Source organism: Gorilla gorilla, chromosome 5 (assembly GCF_029281585.2).
Source record: "Gorilla gorilla gorilla isolate KB3781 chromosome 5, NHGRI_mGorGor1-v2.1_pri, whole genome shotgun sequence".
Classification (NCBI taxonomy): domain Eukaryota; kingdom Metazoa; phylum Chordata; class Mammalia; order Primates; family Hominidae; genus Gorilla; species Gorilla gorilla.
The window spans coordinates 109,813,906-109,827,106 of NC_073229.2; the positions used below are offsets into that span (position 1 = coordinate 109,813,906).

The window sequence follows — 13,201 nt, forward strand, 5'->3', positions numbered from 1 at the left end:
AGCTGGGTACAGTAGTGTGCGCCTGTAATCCCAGCTACAGGAGAGGCTGAGTCATGAGAACCACTTGAACTAGGGAGGCAGAGGTTGCAGTGAGCCGAGATTGTGCCACTGCACTCCAGCCTGTGCAAAAAGAGTGAGACTTCATCTCAAAAAATAAATAAATAAACATAAGATGAAATAAAATTAGTATTTAGAACTTTAGAAACTGAATAGTTATTGGAGGTTGAGGATAGAAGTGGCACCAGATGAGGGGTGGCAGTTACTTGGACTAAAGGTGTTGCGAAGGAAATAGAAGTGGGCATATTCACAGTGTATTTTCAAATATAGTTTGCCAAGGATTTAATGATGGACTGAAAGTAGGGAGTAAGGGAGCAATTGGGTGGTTGTTTGTAACACTGACTGAGCTGGAAAGGAAGGGAGAGTAACAGATTTCAAGTTTGTGTCAGTGAGGAAACAATCAGGGAAGCAAAATCACTATAAGTATTATGAAATAAAGGTTTTATTACAGGAATAAGAATTTATATGAGATGAGAGAAGCTGAGAAAGTAATGATCCAAAAGGGAGACTTGGAGAATGAGCAGTGTCACTAACCAGTCCTTCACAAGGCTGGGTGAATGAGGAGAGCTTACAGGACAATCTGGAAGCCAGCCATGTCTCGTTTCTGGAGTGAGACCATGAAAAGGAACTATCTAGAAGGCTGTTCTTGGCCAGGCATGGTGGCTCACACCTGTAATCCTGGGACTTTGGAAGGCTGAGGCCAGCAGATCGCTTGAGCCCAGGAGTTCAAGACCAGCCTAGGCAACATGGTGAAACCCCCATCTCTACAAAAATTAGCAGGGCAAAGTGGTGCGCACCTGTAGTCTCAGCTACTTGGGAGGCTGAGGTAGGATCACTTGAGCCCAGGAGGTCAAGTCTTCCGTGAGCTGAGATTGTACCACTGCACTCCAGGACGAGATTTTTGTCTCAAAAAAAAAAGAAAAAAAAAAAAAAAAAAGGCTGTTTTGTGGCTGGTGGGAGGCCTGTGGTCGCTGTTGGTTACCAGGGTTCACAATTGGGTAAAAGAACTGGCTACAGACCAGGGGAGAGCAAGATGAAGATGAAAACCTACCAGCACTTCTGCATGTGCTTTTCACTACATTTAACCAAGTTCACACATTGCATTTTGTTGTTTCTTCACTTTCTTCTAAACTAGAATGAAAATGTCCAAAACCATAGCAACTAGCTACATGTGGCCACTTACATTAATTAAAATAGAATAAAGTCGGCCAGGCATGGTGGCTCACGCCTGTAATCCCAGCTCTTTGGGAGGCCGAGGTGGGTGGATCAGGAGGTCAGGAGATCGAGATCATCCTGGCTAACACGGTGAAATCCCATCTCTACTAAAAATACAAAAATTCGCCAGTCGTGGTGGTAGGCGCCTGTAGTCCCAGCTACTCGTGAGGCTGAGGCAGGAGAATGGCGTGAACCCGGGAGGCAGAGCTTGCAGTGAGCCGAAATCGAGCCACTGCACTCCAGCCTGGGCAACAGGGCGAGCCTCCGCCTTAAAAAAATAAAATAAAACAAAGTCTGAAATTCAGTTCCTCAGCCACACTAGCTACATGTCAAGTGCCCAGTAGCTACATGTGACTTGAGATGAACACATCAATGTAGAACTTTTCCAATCTTTGCAGAAAGTTCTACTGAACACGTTTCCTTAAAATAAATAATACTCCCTCTGTTTATTTGGCTAGATTGAGCTCTTTAATCTAGCACAAAAGGACCCAATTAGAATAGAGCCACTTGAGACTTAACCACTTATATAAATTAATTGCATTATTGTGTCTATTTTTTCAACTCAGCTGATAAAATGTGACTAGTTCTTCTCTCCCTGTATTTGCATAGAGATTAGTGAAGAGATGAAAAGCCAGCAAGAAGCATATGAGGAAATAAAAGTCCTAGATAACTCAATCACAGATTTCTCCAAGAAGACAAGGACAATCATATAGTTTATCAGATTACTAACTTGTATATCTGTAGTCCTACTTTTATTTTCTATATTTTTGTTATAAAAGATAATACATGCTCCAATAAAAAATTCAACCATTATATAAACATATAAAATAGAAGTAAAAATGTCCTGTAATCTCATTGCCAAATAGAGCTACTATATAAAAATATGTGTATTTCTTTCAGTTTCTTTCTCTCTAGATATTAATATTATTTTCACATGTTTAACAAGAATGGTTTCATATCACACATGTCATCTTATGACTATAACTAGCTTTTTCACCTAATATGTATATTTGGGCACGTTCTCTTGTCAGTATACTTCATACTTCATATACTTCAATTTTCAATAGTTGCATAGAATTTTACTTTATAGAAGTTTCATAATTTCTATAGCCATACTATTACTGGTTGGATTGGTTTTTTTTTTTTAATCCATTACAAACAATTCCATAATAAAAGTCTTTGAGTATTTCTGTTATATAAGCATATTTTGATCTACCTCCTTTTTCATGATCTTGACAATTATTTAAATTTATTGTTAAATTGGCAATTTTATATAGAGGAATTTTCATATAAATAAATGAAGAATAGAACTTTTACAATATTAAATCAGTTGCTAAACTGATTCAATCGTGTGTGTATTTACTTTGTGTAAATGTTGGTTAGGGAAAAGAGTACAAATACAAACCCCAAAGTCTAAAAATGCTCAAAACCCACTCTATAACTGGAAAAGACGTACAAGTGTTAAAGTACAGAAACGGTAGTTACTGGGCAGAAGGAAAATATAGCCTTAAGGATGGGAAGAAATAAAACTGCATGAAAAGGAAATAAAAGTGCCATAGGAGATTTTAATACTGCATTTTCCTAGGCTAAGGCTGACAATAAATAAAGAAGGACAATAATATTAAGTAATTTAATTAGTTTAAAGTAGTATTTCATATATATGTTGAACTTGGTATTTTACAGAAAGTACAACTTTTCAAGCATTTAAAGCATACTGACAAAAGGCCGGGCGCGGTGGCTCACGCCTGTAATTCCAGCACTCTGGGAGGCCGAGGCGGGTGGATCACAAGGTCAAGAGATCGAGACCATCCTGGCCAACATGGTGAAACCCCGTCTCTATTAAAAGTATAAAAATTACCTGAGCATGGTGGCGGGCGCCTGTTGTCCCAGCTACTCGGGAGGCTGAGGCAGGAGAATCCCTTGAACCCGGGAGGCGGAGCTTGCAGTGAGCCGAGATCACGCCATTGCACTCCATCCAGCCTGGGTGACAGAGCGAGACGCTGTCTCAAAAAAAAAAAAAAGAATACTGACAAAAATCATGCTCTAGGTCACAAAAAAACCTGCAACAAATTTTTTTTTCTTTTGAGATGGAGTTTTGCTGTTGTTGCCCAGGCTGGAGTGCAATGGCGCCATCTTGGCTCACTGCAACCTCGGCCTCCCGGGTTCAAGCGATTTTCCTGCCTCAGCCTCTCGAGCAGCTGGGATTATAGGCGCCCGCCACCACGCCCGCCTAATTCTGTGTATTTTTAGTAGAGACGGGGATTCACCATGTTGGTCAGGCTGGTCTTGAACTCCTTACCTCAGGTGATCCACCCGCCTCGGCCTCTCAAAGTGCTGGGATTACAGGCGTGAGCCACCGCTCGCAGCCAACAAATTTTAAAAAGCAAAATTGAATAGCCTAAATCTTCTGAATTCAATTTCATACCCCTACAAATTAACCACAAAAGGTTAGTCAAAAACTATGCTCCAGTTAGAATATTTAATTGGATTTTATTTATTTATTTATGTATTTATTTATTTATTTATTTGAGACGGAATCTCGCTCTGTCGTCAGGCTGGAGTGCAGTGGCTGGATCTCGGCTCACTTCAACCTCCGCCTCCGGGTTCAAGTGATTCTTTTCAGCCTCCCAAGTAGCTGGGACTACAGGCACGTGCCACCACGCCCAGCTAATTTTTGTATTTTTTAGTAGAGATGGGGTTTCGCCATGTTGGCCAGGATGGTCTCCATCTCTTGACCTCATGACCTGCCCGCCGCGGCCTCTCAGAGTGCTGAGATTACAGGCGTGAGCCACTGAGCCGGGCCCAATTTGATTTTAAAACAAAAATTAAAATAAATTATTCTAAGCATATTTTGGATTAAACAAAAAATTAAAGATCAAAATAGAATTGCAATAAACATTTATTTGGGCTGAATAACAAAAGCTGAGCATTAAAATCAATATTCAACAAGACCAAGGCCAAATATGAGTATCATAATGATAAAATAAACTTCTAGAACACAAAAATAAAACCTGATATTTTATTTTTTTAACTTTAATTATTGCCAGGAACAGTGGCTAGCACCTATAATCTCAGCTACTCGGAAGGCTGAGACAGAAGGATCTCTGGAGCCCAGAAATTCCAGGCTGCAGTGAGCTATGATCTCTAACTGCACTCTAGCCTGGGGAAAAGAGTGAGTTCCGTCTCTAAAAACAATTTAATTATTATTGCAATTCTATCATCAAATTATAAATGCCTAAGACTAGCATAGAGGAACACAAATTTCTCAGCACTGTTACCTGCTAGACTCCTCCTGCAGAAATCTGCTGCATGTTTGCCATACTAAACAGATGTTTGCTTTCAATTAAGGCAGTCTGTACTGGGACCTCAAGTCTGAATAGGCATTATCTAGGTGAAGAGGTAGGGAAAGAGGAATCCAGGCTGAAGGAACAACATGTGTCAAAGCAGAGGGGTAAGATAAATATGGGGGCTTCTAGAAATGGAAAAAAGTTCATTGTAGTCAGAATGCAGAGTGGGCAAAAGGCAGGGCTGGGGAAGGAGAACTTCTTGCAAGATGTGATATTGGAGAGGTAATATACCGTCATATTAGGAAACCCTTGCACACCACCTGGAGCTGAGGCTTTCACACTTTTTTGACCATGACTAAAAGAAAAGGTATATTTCATAATACCACCAGCTTACACATTTCATGTATATGTATATAAGAACTATATTTCATGAGAATACTTTTACTATGTCCAAAGCTCTTTCGTATTTTCTATTGCATGTTCACTTTTACTTTTAAAAAATTCTGTCTGTCTTCTACTAGACTACACTGAGCCTTTGTGTGAATTAGAAATAAGTATTCTCTCTAGGCAGATATAGCTTAGAGATTGTGAAGACCAGGCCTTGAAGGCTGGAAGGGGCAGTGGAAAGTGACTTTATCCAAAAAAGATGCCCCTTCCTCAAGTTGGATGAAGCTCCACATATTTGCCCCTAACATTTGGAGAGCATGGGGCAAGAGTGCAAATGGAAGCCTACATACCCTTATGTCTATTTAAAACCATAGACCAATCTAACCAACCAATAAATAAAATGTGTTCTGGCCGGGCGTGGTGGCTCACAGCTGTAATCCTAGCACTTTGGGAGGCCGAGTCAGGTGGTTCACCTGAGTCAGGAGTTCAAGACCAGCCTGGCTAACATGGTGAAACCCCATCTCTACAAATATACAAAATATTTGCTGGGCATTATGGCAGGTGCTTGTAATCCCAGCTACTCAGGAGGCTGAGGTGGGAGAATTGCTTGAACCTGGGAGGGGGAGGTTGCAGTGAGCCGAGATGGCACCGTTGCACTCCAGCCTGGATGACAGAGAGATTCCATCTCAAAAAAAAAAAAAAAAAAAAAAAAAGAGTTCTACCCTTCTACCTCAACTTATATAACTTCATAGTGACCTCAAAGATTCAGGTTCCAATTTAGAATTCTTGGACTCAGAATTCAATGTAGGCACATAACTTCAAGCCTGCTCCCCTTCTTTTCCCACCCTGAATTCCACCCTATCCAAAAAGGGCTTTTTGTCCATTTACATCTGAACACTCTGTCCTACTAATCTCACAGTCCTGGAGAGTAGAAGTCTGAAATCAAAGTTGGTAGAGCCATGCTCCCTCTGAAACCTTTCTTGTCTCTTCTCAGCTTCTGGTGGTATTCAGGCAATCCATGGCATTCCTTGGCTTGCAACTGCATAACTCCAACCTCCACCTTTATCATCACATGATGTTCTTTCTTTGTCTCTGTCTTTTTTATGACCCTCTGTTATAAAGACTGCAGTCATATTGGATTAGGACCCACCCTACTCTAGCATCACCTCATTTTAACTCACTACATCTGCAATGATCCTATTTCCATTCTGTGGTACTAGGGATTAAGACTTCAACATATCTTTTTTGGGAAGACATAATTCAACCTATAACAAACTAGTAAATTCTGTATTTGTTGAATGAATGAATGTGATTCAGAGCACTGGAGGAGAAATTTGCCTTACTCCAGAGGACACCATACTATTGTAGTGAGAGGGAATGAAAAACAGTGGATACAAATGAAAGCTGGTGTAAGGAAATTGTGTCATCTGACAACATCAAAATTCTCCACGAAGGAGGTAAAATCATATTTTTAGGTGAGGAAAGAATTGGGATAGGGGAGAAAGGAGTGAAGAGATGTGGAGGAGAAAGGAAGTCTGAGGAACGAAAACTGACAAAGTGGCTGGGCACGGTGGCTCATGCTTGTAATCCCAGCACTTTGGGAGGCTGACACAGATGTATCACGAGGTCAGGAGTTCTAGACCAGCCTGACCAACATGGTGAAACCCTGTCTCTACTAAAAATACAAAAATTAGCCCGGTGTGTTGGCACGTGCCTGTAGTCCCAGCTACTCGGGAGGCTGAGGTGGGAGAATCACTGAACCTGGGAGGTGGAGGTTGCACTGAGCCGAGACCATGCCATTGCACTCCAGTCTGGGTGACAGAGTGATACTCCATCTCAAAAAAAAAAAAAAAAGAAAAAAGAAAAAAAAAAGAAAACTGATAAGGGAAATAAGAATTGCCTGTAGTATTGAGAGCCTGGTTGAGTTGGAGACTATAAATTTATGGTGGCATAAGTCTGTGCTGCCATGTGATTTAGGCAGCAAGGCTCAGTAATACTGGCATGTTATTGGGAAAGGCAATTGGTTGAATCAATCCATAGCTGGGGTTTTTCCAGGTAGTGTTACAGACTAACGGGTTCTTCTTGCCCACTGCACAGAAAAGCCAATGCAATGAGATAGCAGTGTTGCAGCAGAGAGTTTAATTATAGCAAGGCAACTGAATGGAAGGATGGGAGATATTTCTCAAATCTGACTCCCCGAGAACTCAGAGGCTAGGGTTTTGAAAGATAATTTGGTGGGCTGGGTCTAGGGAATGAATGCTGCTGATTGGTTAGGGATGAAATCATAGGGACATTGAAATTGTCTTTGTGCCCTGAATCAGTTTCTGCATGGGGGGTGTCAGGGAATCACAGGACCCATAGAGTCAGTTCTTTGGCATGGGTCACAGGTACAGTTAGCATCTGCCAGGATGCCAAAGTCTGAAAAATATCTCAAAGACCAGTCTTAGATTTTACAATAGTAATGTTATTTATAGGAGCAATTAGGTTTACAAATCTTGTGACCTCCAGCTCTGTAACTCCTGAAGAGTAAACAATTATAGAAAAGCAAGCTAGGGAACAATGGCTTGTTATCGTTTAACTGTGTCTACGTCTTCACAGAATTCAGGCCACTCCCATAATTCTAACCTTGTGGACTTTCATTAGCTTTAGGGAGGTAGTTTTGGTTCCTGAACAATAAGGGGTTAGTTTTAAGAAGGGACTGCTGTCATCCTTGCTTTAAACTATAAACTAAAGTCTTCCCATAGTTAGCTTGAACTATGCCTGGGAATGAGCAAGAGTAGTTAAGCCTTGTGAAGTTAGAAGCAAGATAGAGTCAGTTATATTAGATTTCTCTCATTGTTATAATTTTTGCAAAAGTGATTTCAGTAGTTGCCCAGGAAAGAAGACAGGGTAAGGAAGTTGGGAATATTGCATGAGAGGGCCACCGATAAACCTCAAAATTAGGCTGGATAGGAAGGGAAGTTAAAAACAAGTAGGATTTGATATGAAATGCAGAGGTCCTTAACTTTTCATGCCATAGACACTTTGCCAGGCTGGTGAAGCCTATTGACCCCTTCTCAAAACATATTTAAAAATGCATAAAAGATGCTCTTCAATTTACAATGAGGTTACATTCCAATAAACCCCACTGAAAATATTGTAAGTTGAAAATGCATTTAATATAACTAACCTACTGAACATCATAGTTTTCTTAGTCTACCTTAGATGTGCTCAGAACACTTACTTTATCTTATAATTAGACAGAATCATCTAACGCAAAGTTAAAATCTTGAATATCTCATATGCTTTATTAAACACTGCAGTAAAGTGAAAAACAGAATGGTTGTATGAGTATTTGACCTACAGTTTCTACTGAAAATGTATTGCTTTCACGCCGTTGTAAAGATAAAAAATCATAAGTTGAACCATTGTAAGTTGGGGACCATCTGTATAAGATTACAAATGAAACGCTTTACATTAAAATACAACTATCAAAATATCTAAACAAACCAAAAGTGTCCCATAGTAATATATGTGCTTCTTTGCATTAAATAACAAAATCTGTGACAGGCTTAAAGAGTATCATAATTTCTACATAGAAATAATGTAGAGGTTTACATATTTGTATCTGATCTGAACTGTAAGATATATAACAATAGCTGTGGGTCTCAGTTCCTCTGGGAAGGTAAGAGCCTAACTCTGGTGGGCAAGTGGGCACCTTGCTCCAGTTTGCAATAATTGCCTTTCTAATTTCATGGACATTAGATGCGACATGGATGAAAGAGGCAAACACCATATCCACATCCCATTCTACTCCAAACTTCAGATCCTGGATGTCCTTTTCTGACATGGCAAGCAGGTCCACAGTCACCAGGAAGGTCTACACCCTTTTTGCTGCCCAAGGAGCCATGATTTTCCATTGCTATCACCAGGAGGTCAGTACCTTTCTGCTCCGACTGCAGAGAAATAAGTTATTACATCTGTAGATCTTGCTGCCCCTTTCCACTACCTTACAAATGTTCTTGTAGTCCAGCCACAGGAAGTTCTCATCATAGTTTTCCATGTAGGCATTATCCAGTGTGATTTGAAGGTGGCTCCCTTCTTCAGCTCCACCTCCATGGGGACACTGCTCTGTGTGAGCCCAGTTCAGATCTCAGGCCCGTTAGTGTCCAGAGCCACAGCAACCAGCCGCTAGAGATTGGGGTCAGAAGCAAGGCTTTCCATAGTTGTGCACACGTTCCTGATGGTCTCTGCGTGGTACTCGTAAGTTCAGACAAGCCATATTAATTCCAGACTTAATCATCAACATTTCCACCAATCAGGAAACTAGGCCGATAGTACAGATGATGCCAGTGTTCTGGGCTGTGGGGGTGGCCAGTGAGTGTTCAGGCAGCACACATGCTACAGCAGTGTGTCAGCCACCACCGTGGGCAGCTGCTGAGTCTGAAATGAAGGCCCTCCTGGCTTCACTGTGGGGCTTCCACTTGGCTTCTGAGGTCTTTCAGCGTTTTCTGGCTCAGACTACTTGCAAATGCAGAGAGGTCAGGAGCCTAGGGACATTCACTCCTGTCCATTATATATGTTTTATTTCCAGAATGTCTATTTGATTGTTTTCATGTCATCCAAATTATTTTGATGGTCTTTTATTTCTGTATCATATACCAATGCCTTCCTTTATTTCTTTAAACATTTTAACATACTCATTTTATAATTTTTATTTAAAATTTCTGTATCTGAAGTCCTTGTGAGTCTGGTCTTGAGGTTTGAAGATTTTGCTAATTCTTATTCATGCTGGCTCAGTTCCTTGTGTGTTTTGGATTTTTTTTTTTTTTTACTTTTAAATGTTTTTAAGTTGACATATAATTGTACATATTCATGGGGTACATACTGATGTTTCAATATATATAATGTATAGTCATCAGATCAGGGCAATTAGCACATCCACCATCTCAAACATTTATCATTTCTTTGTGTTAGGAACATTCAATATCCTCCTTCAAGTTATCTGAAAGTATGTATTATTGTTAACTATAGTCATCCCACAGTGGTGTAGAACACTAGAACTTATTCCTCCTACCCAGCTATAATTTTATAGGCTTTTTTTTTTTTTTTTTTGAGATGGAGTTTCGCTTTTGTTGCCCAGGCTGGAGTGTAGTGGCGCAATCTCGGCTCATGACAACCTCCGCCTCCCGGGTTCAAGCGATTCTCCTGCCTCAGCCTCCCGAGTAGCTGGAATTACAGGCATGCACCACCATGCCCAGTTAGTTTTTTTGTATTTTTAGTAGAGATGGGGTTTCTCCATGTTGGTCAGTCTGGTCTTGAACTCCTGACCTCAGGTGATCCGCCCACCTCGGCCTCCCAAAGTGCTGGGATTATAGGCATGAGCCACCACACCTGGCCTTAATTTTAAATCCTTTAACAAATCTCTCCCTATCTTCCCATCTCCCATACCCCTGCTAATCTCTAGTATCCTTTGTTCTACATTTTACTTCTATGAGATCAACCTTTTTTTTTTTTTTTTTTTGAGACAAAGTCTCACTCTTGTCCCCCTGGCTGGAGTACAATGGCGCAATCTTGGCTCACTGCAACTTCCGTCTCCTGGGTTCAAGCAATTCTCCTGCCTCAGCCTCTCGAGTAGCTGGGATTACAGGCACCCACCACCACACCTGGCTAATTTTCATGTTTTTAGTAGAGACAGGGTTTCACCATGTTGGCCAGGCTAGTCTCGAACTCCTGACCTCAGGTGTTCTACCCACCTCGGCCTCCCAAAGTGCTGGGATTACAGGCGTGAGCCACCATGCCCGGCAAGATCAACTTTTTTTAGTTTCCACATGAGTGAGAACACGTGGTGTTTAACTTTCTGTTCCTGGCTTATTTCACTTAACATAGTGTCTTCCAGTTCCATTCATGTTACTGCAAATGACATGATGTCATCTTTTTTATGACTGAATAGTAGCCCATTGTGTGTATATACACACCACATTTTCCATTTTTTTTCTTTTTGAGACAGGGTCTTGCTCTGTTGCTCAGGTTGGAGTGCAGTGGTGCCATCATGGCTCACTGCATGGCTCATTGCAGCCTCAATCTCCTGGGCTCAAGTGATCCTCCCACCTCAGCCTCTCAAGGAACTGGGACTACAGGCACACACTACTGTACTTAGCTAATTTTTTAAATTTTTCATAGAGATGGAATCTTGCTATGTTGCCCAGGCTGGTTTTGAACTCCTTGGCTCAAGCAATTCTCCTGCTTCAGCTTCCCAAAGTGCTGGGATTGCAAGTGTGAGTCACTGTGTCCAGCCTAAATTTTATTTATCCATTTATCTGTTGTTGGACACCTAGGTTGATTTCATATCTTAGCTATTGTGAATAGTGCTGCAATAAACATGGGGATGCAGATGACTCTTTGGAAAAAAAATGGCTGTGCTTTCTATTGGTGACAAACCCATAGATATTGCTAGTACTATTGTGGTGTACAGTTTACATTTGTTGTTGAAAGAAATGCTAAATTTCAGTTAGTGTTTAGTAAAAGTATACATATTTTCCCCTGTCCAAGTTCATAGACTTCTTGAATTTTATCCATGGCTCTCTATGGGACAGTGGAATCCCAGGTAAAAAGGACTGAAGTGGAGAGAGAAAGTGGAGGAAGTCAAAGAACTGATAAACCAAATTGTATGGACATTGACATGTAAATATTAGAAATAGATATTACAGAATAGAGCCACGAACCTGGTCCCAAACTCTTCAAAATTAATAAGGGGCAGTAACCACAAAGTAAGAAAATGATAGCCTCGAAGTAAGACAAAAGGTGACAAGCCAAGTGGCCATGAACATGAAAAGATCAGGGGGTTTTACATAAAGATGGAGGAGTAATTGTTAAGAAGTGGCAATAGGGAGGCCGGACACGGTGGCTCACGCCTGTAATCCCAGCACTTTGGGAGGCTGAGGCGGGCAGATCACTTGAGGCCAGGAGTTCAACACTAGCCTGGCCAACATGGTGAAACCTTGTCTTTACTAAAAGTATATAAATTAGGCTGGGCATGGTGGCTCACGCCTGTAATCGCAGCACTTTGGGAGGCAGAGGCAGGTGGATCACTTGAGGTCAGGAGTTCAAGACCAGCCTAGCCAACATGGTGAAACCCCATTTCTACTAAAAATACAAAAATTAGCTGGGTGTGGTGGCACACACCTGTAATCCCAGCTACTTGGGATGCTAAGGCAGAGAATCGCTTGAACCTGGGAGGTGGAGGCTGCAGTGGGCCGAGAGCGTTCCACTGCACTCCAGCCTGGGCAACAGGGCAAGACTCCATCTCAAAAAAATAAAATAAAATAAAAAATAAATAAATAAAAATACATACATTGGCTGGGTGTGATGACATGCATCTGTAATCCCAGCTACTAGGGAGGCTGAGGCATAAGAATCGCTTGAACCTGGGAGCCGGACGTTGCAGTGAGCCAAGATTGTGCCACTGCCCTCCAGCCTGGGTGACAGAGTGAGACTCTGTCTCAAAAAAAAAAAAAAAAAAAAAAACAACAACAAAAAAAAACAGTGGCAGTACGGAGCAAGGAAGATACTAACCTTAACTTCATACCTGAGGGAGGAAGCAAGCTGCAGCAAGAGAAAGCAGTACCCTAAGGAAGGAAGAATCAGATTTTAATTAGGGCAAGGAGGTGGAAGAAATGCATGCACACAAAAAAATGGTCGAGGATATAGGGGTAGTTTCTTATCCTTGTAGACTGTGCAGTGGAAGGATTGAGAGAGAGAGGGCCATGTTGGGGGGTAGTGTAGACTAGAATGGCTGCAAATGGATATGAGAGGATAGGTTACCAGAGGGGTTTAATTTTTTAATGGTAATATAAACCCACTAGCTAGAGATTATTCTACTGTCCAGAGATAACCAGTGTACCATTAAACATTTGGACTATTTATTGCTATAAACTTTGTCATCAGGATAAAATTAAAGGCAACCTAAATTTCTAAAATTGATTAAATAATCATTTAATACCTACAAAAATAAAATGCAGCCAGGCGCAGTGGCTCACACCTGTAATTGTAGCACTTTGGGAGGCCAAGGCAGGTGGATCACTTGAGGTCAGGAGTTCGAGACCAGTCTGGCCAACATGGTGAAACCCCATTTCTACTAAAAATACAAAAATTAGCTGGGCGTGGTAGTGCGCACTGCAGCCTGGGCAACCAAGTGAGACTCTGTCTCAAAAAAAAAAAAATTAAAAAATAATCCAGGCACGGTGGCTCACGCCTGTAATCCCAGCACTTTGGGA

General features: G+C 41.3%; 1 pseudogene; it reads right to left on the reverse strand.

Annotated features, from left to right (window-relative positions):
- Positions 1-8,275: 8,275 nt before the first annotated feature.
- LOC101151679 (pyruvate kinase PKM-like) lies at positions 8,276-12,838 on the reverse strand (annotated as a pseudogene).
- Positions 12,839-13,201: the final 363 nt, after the last annotated feature.